General features: G+C 44.1%; 1 long non-coding RNA gene across 1 annotated transcript in view; it reads right to left on the reverse strand.

The window, feature by feature from the left end:
• LOC141253104 (uncharacterized) overlaps positions 1 to 12,569 on the reverse strand; it is an 89,349-nt gene that overhangs the window by 62,831 nt on the left and 13,949 nt on the right. The window lies entirely within an intron of this gene.

The raw sequence follows: 12,569 nt of genomic DNA on the forward strand, positions 1-12,569 counted from the left end.
TTATCTATCATCTATCTATCATCTATCTATTATCTATCATCTATTTATCCATCTATTATCTATCATTATCTATTATCTATCATCTATCTATTACCTATCATTATCTATTATCTATCATCTATTATCTATCATCTATCTATTATCTATCATCTATCTATTATCTATTATCTATCTATTATCTATCTATCATCTATCTATTATCTATCTATCATCTATCTATCATCTATCTATTATCTATCATCTATCTATTATCTATCTATTATCTATCTATCATCTATCTATTATCTATCTATTATCTATCTATCATCTATCTATTATCTATCATCTATCTATCATCTATCTATTATCTATCTATTATCTATCTATCATCTATCTATTATCTATCATCTATCTATCATCTATTATCTATCATCTATCTATCATCTATCTATTATCTATCATCTATTTATCTATCTATTATCTATCTATTATCTATCATCTATCTATTATCTATCATCTATTATCTATCATCTATCTATTATCTATCTATCTATTATCTATCATCTATCTATTATCTATCATCTATCTATTATCTATCTATTATCTATCATCTATCTATTATCTATCTATCTATTATCTATCATCTATCTATTATCTATCGATTGATTATCTATCTATTATCTATCTATTATCTATCATCTATCTATTATCTATCTATTATATATCATCTATCTATTATCTATCAATCATCTATTATCTATCCATTATATATCATCTATCTATTATCTATCAATCATCTATTATCTATCAATCATCTATTATCTATCTATCTATCTATTATCTATCTATTATATATCATCTATCTATTATCTATCTATTATCTATCTATTATTTATCATCTATTATCTATCTATTATCTATCTATTATCTATTCTCTATCTATTATCTATCTATTATCTATCAATCATCTATTATCTATCATCTATCTATTATCTATCATCTATCTATCATCTATTATCTATCATCTATCTATTATCTATCTATTGTAACGGGTCTGGGAGGCGGAACCTCTGAGCAACTATACAAGGAGGCGGTCCTTGTAAGGAAGCGGGTGGCTCCCAGGGAAGACGGGCAGGTAGTCACGGCAAGTGACAGGGGCAGTCTCTGGGTAGAAGGGCAGGTAGTCACGGCAAGTGACAGGGACAGTCTCTGGGTAGAAGGACGGGTACTCACGGCAAGTGACAGGGACAGTCTCTGGGTAGAAGGACAGCAGACAGGTGACTGGTGAGCGCTCCCAGGTGAGCGGCCGAGAGTCTCTGGACAGGCAGGTGGTCACGGCAAGTGACGGCAGAGCCTCCAGGTAGGCTAGCAGGCAGGTAGCAGGTGAGCGCTCCTAGGTGAGCAGGCGAGAGTCTCTGGACAGGCAGGTGGCCACGGCAAGTGACGGCGGAGCCTCCAGGTAGGCTAGCAGGCAGGTAGCAGATGAGCGCTCCCAGGTGAGCAGACAAGAGTCTCTGGACAGGCAGGTGGTCACGGCAAGTGACGGCGGAGCCTCCAGGTAGGCTAGCAGGCAGGTAGCAGATGAGCGCTCCCAGGTGAGCGGGCAGGCTGGTCCATAGACAGACTGACAGGTGTCGGAAGGCAGACCGTCGGACCGCAGGCTTGCAAGCAGGTAAACGGATATCAGGCAGGTATCAAGCAGGAATCTGACAGGTGACTGGCAGGTAACAGGCAGGAATCTGGCAGGTGACTGGCAGGTAACAAGCAGGAATCTGGCAGGTGACTGGCAGGTAACTGGTAACGGGACCTGAGGGCTGAAGCAGAGTGAAGGCTTTGCAACAATATTGCTCGGGCACCTCCATTTTGGAGGAGGTGCCTTATATATGGTGAAGTCCTCCGGCCATTGGCTGGGGACTCCTTAGGACGGCGCGCGCGGCCCCTTTAAGAGAGGGGGAGCGCGCGCGCGCCCTAAGCACCGTGGCCGGGAAGCAGAGCGCGCTGCCAGCAGAGCGGGAGGAAGACGCCGGGCACAGAACGGAGAGGTGAGGGGAACAGCGTCCCTGCCTAGCAGGAGGCAGGGACGCCGACGCTACAGTACCCCCCCCTTTAGGCCCCCCCTTTTTTAGGCCAGAGAGAAATTTATCAAGGATGAGAGGGGCATGGATGTTCTCCCGGGGCTCCCACGTTCTCTCCTCAGGACCAAACCCCTTCCAATCTACCAGAAAAAAGGTTTTTCCTCTTACCCTTTTGGTGGCCAGAATGTTCTCTACCTCAAACTCGTCTTCAGCAGAAACCGGAGCAGGAGGCGTACCTGTAGACTTGGAAAAAGAGTTAAGTACCACGGGTTTGAGGAGAGATACATGGAAGGAGTTGGGGATCCGTAAGTTGGCCGGGAGTTTTAATTTATAGGCCACCGGGTTGATTTGTTTCATAACCTCCAGTGGGCCGATGAACCGAGGCCCTAACTTGTAGGAAGGAATCTTGAGCCGGACATATTTGGACGAGAGCCAGACTTTATCTCCAGGACGGAATTGTGGAGGATCCAGGCGTTTCTTGTCAGCGTGTTTTTTCATCCGCTCGGACGACTGAAGGAGTGCGGATCGGGTACTCTCCCAAATGGAGGAGAATTCGCTAACGAGAGATTCCGCAGCCGGATTGTCCACCGAGGTGGAGACGGGAAATGGGATCCGAGGATGCTGACCGAAGACTACAAAAAACGGGGATTTGGAGGAAGATTCGCTCTCGTGATTATTGTAAGAGAACTCGGCCCATGGTAGGAGATCCACCCAGTCCGAATGGTGGGCATTAACGAAGTGCCGGAGGTAACTGGTCAGGTTCTGATTGATCCGCTCCACTTGATCATTGGACTGTGGATGGTAAGCGGAGGAGAAGTCCAGAGTGACGTCAAGCAACTTACATGTGGCTCTCCAGAAGCGTGAGGTGAACTGAACCCCACGATCTGACACGATGTGGAGGGGCAGGCCATGGAGACGGAAGATGTGGCGGATAAAGTCTTTAGCCAGTTCGGGTGCAGACGGGAGACCCGGCAGGGGAATGAAGTGCGCCATCTTGGAGAAGCGATCAGCGACCACCCAAATGACCGTACAACCGGCAGAGACAGGAAGATCCGTTATAAAGTCCATAGCAATATGCTGCCACGGGGCAGCAGGTACTGGAAGAGGAAGAAGGCGACCGGCTGGCAGGTGTCTCGGAACTTTGTTGCGGGCGCAGGACACACAGGCAGAAACAAAGTCTATTACATCCTTGTGCAGGGTAGGCCACCAGTAATGCCGGGTAACGAGCTGGAGGGTCTTTTTCTGACCGGCGTGGCCAGCTAGCTTAGACGAGTGACCCCAGTGTAGGACCTTCTTCTGATCAGGTACAGTTACGAACGTCTTACCGGGAGGGAGACGATTTAGATTCACGGTAGCCACTTACATTACTCTGGCGGGATCAATGATGTGCTTAGGTTCCTCCTCTAGATCAGATACCAGGAAGGATCGGGACAAGGCGTCAGCTTTGATGTTTTTGTCTGCCGGGTGAAAATGAAGAACAAAATCAAAGCGGGCAAAAAACAAGGACCACCGGGCTTGGCGCGGGTTAAGTCTCTGGGCGCTCTGAAGGTAAGCCAAGTTCTTGTGGTCCATGTAAATTATTACCGGGTGAAGAGCCCCCTCGAGCAGGTAACGTCACTCCTCCAGTGCCAGCTTAATGGCTAACAATTCTCGGTCTCCAATAGAATAGTTGCGCTCAGAAGAGGAGAAGAGTTTGGAGAAAAAACCGCAGGTTACCATTCTTCCGGAAGATGACTTTTGGGTAAGTACCGCCCCGGCTCCGGAGGAGGAAGCGTCAACTTCTAGGAAGAATTGTTTGTTGCCGTCCAGACGATGCAGCACCGGGGCGGAGGAGAAGGCCTGTTTTAAGGAAAGAAAGGCCTCCTCAGCTTCGGGCGGCCATCTTCTGGGATTAGTACCCTTACGGGTGAGCGCAGAGATAGGGGCAGTCCGGGAAGAGAAGTGCGGTATGAAGAGGCGGTAATAGTTGGCGAAGCCCAGGAACCGCTGAATAGCCTTCAACCCCTCTGGTCGGGGCCACTTCTGGATGGCAGACAGTTTCTCAGGATCCATTTGTAGGCCGGTCTGAGAGATTATGTAGCCCAGAAATGGAAGAGAGGTCTGCTCAAAGATGCACTTCTCATATTTAGCGTAGAGGTGGTTCTGCCTGAGCCTGAGCAGGACCTGACGAACATCCCTCCGGTGAGTAGGAAGGTCCGGAGAGACGACCAAGATGTCGTCCAGGTACACCACCACGCAGGAGTAGAGAAGGTCACGGAAGATGTCATTGACCAACTCTTGAAAGACGGCAGGAGCGTTACAGAGACCGAAGGGCATTACAAGGTACTCATAGTGGCCGTCCCGGGTGTTGAATGCCGTCTTCCACTCATCCCCCTGACGGATACGGACCAGGTTATACGCCCCACGGAGATCCAGTTTGGTGAAGATTCTAGCCCCCCTCAGGCGGTCAAATAATTCAGGAATGAGCGGGAGGGGGTATTTATTCTTCACTGTAATCTGGTTAAGGCCTCTATAATCTATACATGGACGGAGTGAGCCGTCCTTCTTTTTGACGAAGAAGAAGCCTGCTCCCGCCGGGGAGGTAGATTTCCGGATAAATCCCCGGGCCAGATTCTCCTCAATATATTCTGACATGGACCGGGTCTCCGCTGCGGACAAAGGGTATATACGCCCACGGGGAGGAGTAGAGCCGGGTATCAGGTCGATTGGACAATCGTATGGTCTATGAGGGGGTAATGTCTCTGCTTCTTTTTTATTGAAGACATCCGCATAAGACCAATAGGGAACCGGTAGACCGGGTAGATTGACTGGGGTAGGAGAAGGACGAGCAGGATGAACGGGAACTAGACAAGTCCTATGGCAGTCCTGTCCCCAGCGAAGGACTTCTCCGGTCTGCCAGTCAAGCATCGGTGCATGTTTCTGGAGCCAAGGTAGGCCTAACAAGAGTGCGTGAGAGAGTCCAGGCAGAACATGAAAGGAGATGCTCTCAGAAGGCAGCATTCCCACCTGCAGAGTTATGGATTCGGTGATGAGTTGGATGGGATGTGGTAAGAGGCCCCCATCCACGGCGGCGACAGATAAAGGTACGGCCAGAGGTTTGGTGGGAATGCGGTATTTCTCTACCAGAGACTGAGAAATGAGATTTCCAACAGCTCCTGAGTCAAGTTGAGCCAGTTCGAAATAGCGGTTCTCTCCGCAGGTGATAGAGACTGACAGCATCAGAGATGGAGAGAGTTTACTTTTGTCTAGGGCGACCTCTCTGAGTGATCCTAGACACAGGCGTTTCCCGACCTCTCTGGGCAGGAACGGATCCGGTGCTCCTTACTGCCACAGTAGAAGCAGCTCCCCTCGGCACGGCGTAAGTCTTGACGGGTTTTGACCATCTTGGTCTGGTCGACCTGCATAGGCTCAGGTGATTGTGCCTGGGGAGTAACGGAGGGAGTGACGGGTTTCTGGAAGGTGGGGGCTAGACGTGGAAACCTCCTCTCACGGGTGACCTCTTTGGCGCGCTCCAGGAATTGGATGTCAATCTGGGTGGCAAGTGTTATTAAGTCGTCGAGAGTGGTAGGAATGTCCCGACCGGCAAGTTCATCTTTAATACGGCCGGACAGACCCTCCCAGAAGACAGACACCAGAGCGTCGTTATCCCAGGCCAGCTCCGAAGCAAGGGTACGGAACCGTATGGCATATTGGCCCACGGTGAGATCTCTTTGACGGAGGCGTAGCAGAGACGATGCGGATGAGGTCTTCCGTCCGGGTTCGTCGAAGACTTTCCGGAAAGCCGTGAGAAAGGCTGGCAGGTCGGACACCAGGGGATCTCCTCTCTCCCACAGAGGATTTAGCCAAGCCAGAGCCTCCCCCGAGAGGTGGGACATGATAAAGGCTACTTTGGACCGGTCGGAGATAAACTGGTGGGACAAGAGTTCAAAGTGCAGGGTGCACTGGTTTATGAAGCTCCGAGCTTGAGCGGAGTCACCTCCGAAACGAGGAGGTGCAGAAAACGGGTCCGGGACAGGATACCATGGTATTGGTGGGCAGCGGCGCTGCCGGGTTGCGAGTCATGACACTAGCGGTGGTTGCTGGTGGAGCAGACAGAGTGTCCAGGCGAGAGTTGACACTCCGCAGGTGACTCAGGATGGACTCCTGTTGGGACCTCTGACGGGACAGTTCATGACATAGGTCCGAGAGCGAGGGAGCTTGGGTGCCACCGGATTCCATGGCCCGAGCAAATTGTAACGGGTCTGGGAGGCGGAACCTCTGAGCAACTATACAAGGGGGCGGTCCTTGTAAGGAAGCGGGTGGCTCCCAGGGAAGATGGGCAGGTAGTCACGGCAAGTGACAGGGACAGTCTCTGGGTAGAAGGGCAGGTAGTCACGGCAAGTGACAGGGACAGTCTCTGGGTAGAAGGGCAGGTAGTCACGGCAAGTGACAGGGACAGTCTCTGGGTAGAAGGACGGGTACTCACGGCAAGTGACAGGGACAGTCTCTGGGTAGAAGGACAGCAGGCAGGTGACTGGTGAGCGCTCCCAGGTGAGCGGGCGAGAGTCTCTGGACAGGCAGGTGGTCACGGCAAGTGACGGCAGAGCCTCCAGGTAGGCTAGCAGGCAGGTAGCAGGTGAGCGCTCCTAGGTGAGCAGGCGAGAGTCTCTGGACAGGCAGGTGGCCACGGCAAGTGACGGCGGAGCCTCCAGGTAGGCTAGCAGGCAGGTAGCAGATGAGCGCTCCCAGGTGAGCAGACAAGAGTCTCTGGACAGGCAGGTGGTCACGGCAAGTGACGGCGGAGCCTCCAGGTAGGCTAGCAGGCAGGTAGCAGATGAGCGCTCCCAGGTGAGCGGGCAGGCTGGTCCATAGACAGACTGACAGGTGTCGGAAGGCAGACCGTCGGACCGCAGGCTTGCAAGCAGGTAAACGGATATCAGGCAGGTATCAAGCAGGAATCTGGCAGGTGACTGGCAGGTAACAGGCAGGAATCTGGCAGGTAACTGGCAGGTAACAAGCAGGAATCTGGCAGGTGACTGGCAGGTAACTGGTAACGGGACCTGAGGGCTGAAGCAGAGTGAAGGCTTTGCAACAACATTGCTCGGGCACCTCCATTTTGGAGGAGGTGCCTTATATATGGTGAAGTCCTCCGGCCATTAGCCGGGGACTCCTTAGGACGGCGCGCGCGGCCCCTTTAAGAGAGGGGGAGCGAGCGCGCGCCCTAAGCACCGTGGCCGGGAAGCAGCGCGCGCTGCCAGCAGAGCGGGAGTAAGACGCCGGGCACAGAGCGGAGAGGTGAGGGGAACAGCGTCCCTGCCTAGCAGGAGGCAGGGACGCCGACGCTACATCTATTATCTATCATCTATCTATTATCTATCATCTATCTATTATCTATATAGTATCTATCATCTATTATCTATAATCTATCTATTATCTATCATCTATCTATTATCTATCTATTATCTATCATCTATCTATTATCTATCTATTATCTATCATCTATCATCTATTATCTATCATCTATTATCTATCTATCTATTATTTATAATCTATTATCTATCTATCATCTATCTATTATTTATCTATTATCTATCATCCATCTATTATCTATCTATCATCTATCTATTATCTATTATCTATCTATCATCTATCATCTATTATCTATATATTATCTATTATCTATCTATCTATTATTTATAATCTATTATCTATCTATCATCTATCTATTATCTTTCTATTATCTATCTATTATTTATCTATTATCTATCATCTATCTATTATCTATCTATCATCTATCTATTATCTATCTATTATCTATCATCTATCTATTATCTATCTATTATCTATCATCTATCTATTATCTATCTATTATCTATTATCTATCATCTATCTATTATCTATTATCTATCTATCATCTATATATTTATTATTTATTATCTATCTATTATCTATCAATCATCTATTATCTATCTATTATCTATCATCTATCTATTATCTATCTATCATCTATCATCTATCTATTATCTATCTATTATCTATCATCTATCTATTATCTATCAATCATCTATTATCTATCTATTATCTATCTATTATATATCATCTATCTATTATCTATCATCTATCTATTATCTATCTATTATCTATCTATTATATATCATCTATCTATTATCTATCTATTATCTATCATCTATATATCATCTATCTATTATCTATCTATTATCTATCATCTATCTATCTATTATCTATCATCTATCTATTATCTATCATCTATCTATTATCTATCATCTATTATCTATCTATTATCTATCTATCATCTATCTATTATCTATCATCTATCATCTATCTATTATCTGTTATCTATCATCTATTATCTATCTATTATCTATCTATTTTCTCTCTATTATCTATCATCTATCTATCATCTATCTATTATCTATCTATCATCTATTATCTATCTATCATCTATCATCTATCTATTATCTATCATCTATCTATTATCTATCATCTATCTATCATCTATCATCTATCTATTATCTATTATCTATCATCTATTATCTATCATCTATCTATTATCTATCATCTATCATCTATCTATTATCTATCTATTATCTATCATCTATCTATCATCTATGTATTATCTATTATCTATCTATTATCTATAATCTATCTATCATCTATTATCTATCATCTATCTATCATCTATCTATTATCTATCTATTATCTATAATCTATCTATCATCTATTATCTATCATCTATCTATCATCTATCTATTATCTATTATCTATCTATCATCTATCTATCATCTATCTATTATCTATCATCTATCATCTATCTATTATCTATCTATTATCTATCATCTATTATCTATTATCTATCATCTATTATCTATCATCTATCTATTATCTATCATCTATCATCTATCTATTATCTATCTATTATCTATCATCTATCTATCATCTATGTATTATCTATTATCTATCTATTATCTATCATCTATCTATCATCTATTATCTATCATCTATCTATCATCTATCTATTATCTATTATCTATCATCTATCTATCATCTATTATCTATCTATCATCTATCTATTATCTATCATCTATCTATCATCTATCTATTATCTATTATCTATCTATTATCTATCTATCATCTATCTATCATCTATTATCTATCTATCATCTATCTATTATCTATTATCTATCTATTATCTATCTATCATCTATCTATTATCTATCTATTATCTATCATCTATCTATTATCTATCATCTATCTATCATCTATTATCTATCATCTATCTATTATCTATCTGTTCTAAGCTATTCCAGGTTTCAAAGAAGCCTAACAGTGCAATATGGAAGGTGGGCGCACAACTTACACTGACAAGGGGTCTGCAGAATAGAGATAATGGTGGCTCCGTGGTTAGCGCTATACTGTATATGGGGCAGTACGGGGGCTCAGTGATTAGCACTAGACTGTATATAGGGAAGTGCAGTGGCTCCGTGGTTAGTGCTATACTGTATATAGGGCAGTACGGTGGCTCAGTGGTTAGCGCTATACTGTATATAGGGCAGTACGGTGGCTCAGTGGTTAGCGCTATACTGAATATAGGGCAGTACAGTGGCTCCGTGGTTAGTGCTATACTGTATATAGGGCAGTATGGTGGCTCCGTGGTTAGCGCTATATTGTGTATAGGGCAGTACGGTGGCTCCATGGTTTGTGCTATACTGTATATAGGGCAGTATGGTGGCTCCGTGGTTAGCGCTATATTATATATAGGGCAGTACGGTGGCTCAGTGGTTAGTGCTATGCTGTATATAGGGCAGTATGGTGGCTCAGTGGTTAGCGCTATATTGTATATAGGGCAGTACGGTGGCTCAGTGGTTAGCGCTATACTGAATATAGGGGAGTAGGGTGGCTCAGTGGTTAGCACTGTTGCTTTGCAGCACTGTGGTCCCGGGTTCAGATTCCACCAGGACAAAATCACCAAAGTCCTCCCTGCCGCTCATTGTAGCCGGTGTCACCAGTTTGAAGTCAATTGGGTTTTACATAGTTTATTCTGGTTGAAAACGTTGTGCTCTTGTTGGGGATTATTGAGCCATTATCTTGCCCAGTATCCTCCGGGGACCATTGTGGATCACCGCAGGCCTCGGGGGACTGCAGAGCAATCAGGAAACTCAATCAGCACAATAGAAATCCATTGATTTAAATGAGTGACTTGTGATATCACATTCTCCCAGTGACTCTGCAGGAAAGTCAGCGGATTATGTGGATCCATGGCGCGGAGACCACTTTTTTTCCTCCCCCACCCACAATGCATATCTAAATGCTTTCATAAGTATTTAGGGTACAAAGACTGTCCGTGGAACAATGATTTATCTCAATTATGACCATTAGGCTTAATGGGGCCCAACTGTCCATTAATTAGGAGTGCATGAGAGGAGTCTGGGGGACTCTTTTCGAGTATCCTGCATTACTTTTGAGCACAGAGGTATAGTTCGGCTTTTCTTCAGCTGGGGCAAAGATTTCTTTTTACATCCTGACTCCTCTGCAACCAAATCTTTACTAGTTTGTAGTGGAGAGAAGGACAACTTACATTTTTCTAGGTTTGCTCACCAGCCTCACCAAGCCTGAGTCTCTGAGCCAACATTCAATTATTTACAAGCGGTGAGAAAGCAGCCATAAAGGAAAGGGTTCTTTACAGTAAGAGCAGTCAAATCGTGACTATAAGAAGAGGTGATGGCAAAAGAGTAACAGAATTTAAATGTTTTAGAACTTTATCTCATAACAAAGGGCACTGAGAGCTATAATGTATAAATGTTGCTATAGGGAAAGGGATCTTTAATATAAGAGCAGTCAGACTGCGGAATCTAAACAACAAGAAGCAGTGATGGCATAAAATGAAAAACTAAAGACCCTTGACATTAGGATCTATAGTTTATAAGAAGAATGCAGTTGTACAGGATGAAAAAGTTCTTTAAAGTAAGAGCTGTCAAATTTTGTAATCATGGATTGATGGCAAATACAATATCAGAATAAAAAAAAAAAAAGATTTAGAGCTTCTCTCATGCCGGCTGATATTGGGATCTATAATTTATAAGGGGGAATGATAAAAGGAAAGGGTTTTAAATAATTTCAATTATACTGTAGATTAGAATTTAGCTACTATATCGTTTTCTCATTGAGAGACACACTTTATAAGGAGGGTCTCTTTATAGTAAGAGCAGTCAAACTCTGGAATCCTAAACAGGAAATACTAGTGAAAATGTATCAGGATATTTAAATTGTTCCAGCCCTTTCTTTATGTCATAAATATAATGTTAAATAGGATTAATCTGTTAAATCCTCTGTCACCCTTATACTGAGCTTAGAAACATGGCTTCATTATCATTTGTAAATGTAAAAAGTGCTAACACTCCATTGACCCCTTTGGTCCATGACCCCCTGCTATGAACAGGCAATTGAAGAAGGTTATCTGATGGAGAGCAGATATGGCGTCTGTACACAGAATAAACAGACTGTGGGGTGATACTTTTCTTTCCTGGGTAAACAAGTCTTCCTGTTTTCAAAAGAACTACAAGCAGGTGGTATAACACTGAATATCAGATATGAATATTGTTTTTTTTTGTGACCGGTCTAGGTCCTATAGATATGGGAGACATATTTTTGGCATCGTGGCACAGAGACGAGTATTTACTTGAGTCGCTGTGTGGCCTCTGCATCTGCCACACATTAATATCGGCCAGGTGGATAATGTTGTATATGCCATGTTTCCTTTCTATAGAAAGCTAAAATCATGATAGGATATATAGCTTCAATATCTCGCACCTGGGACCTCCAGGAGGGCAGATATCCTTAAGATTGGGGATCTCCTAATTTTTGGTACCTGAGCCACATCTTATTTACTGGTTAGTACCTGTACCTTGTACTTGCTAAAAGCCGGATGTGATCTACAATCATTGTTCAGTGGTGGGAGATACAGCTTGCTGTAGGATCTGCACCATTCCAATGGCAACAGGTCTAGTAATTTTCTTTTGTTTATCCCTTTTATTTTTATGTGACTGTATATTATGTATTGTCTTGTCCCCTTTTGTAATATCTTTTGTATATTTTTATAAGTATTGCCTAATTGTTGGATTAAATATATTAAATGTAATGGCTTACTTCCTTTTACTCTATAAACCACATTACTGTAGCCTCCTGAGGCCCCACGGTACCAGTAACGAGCGTCTCATCAGTCTGTAATAAACGATTGGTGGTGGCAGCTATTTTTTCTTGGGTTATTTGGGAGCTTGGTAGTGACCATCCTGAAGGCTATATACCTACCTGTGTGTTGGAATCGGATGTGTATACACTACACGTTCTCTGGGAAGTGGTCAATAACTTGCATAATAGCGAAATCAACAGTTGCCGCATCCCTCAATCGTCAGTCAATTGTGTGATTGTCCTGACCATTGGAGGCAGAGCAGCGCTGTTCGTGACAATGTATAATTTGGCAGATACAGGAAAGGGGTTTTTATGGTAACAGCAGTCAAA

Source organism: Phyllobates terribilis, unplaced genomic scaffold, assembly GCF_046119375.1.
Source record: "Phyllobates terribilis strain yellow unplaced genomic scaffold, ASM4611937v1 Scaffold_2__4_contigs__length_985480577, whole genome shotgun sequence".
In the NCBI taxonomy this organism is placed as follows: domain Eukaryota; kingdom Metazoa; phylum Chordata; class Amphibia; order Anura; family Dendrobatidae; genus Phyllobates; species Phyllobates terribilis.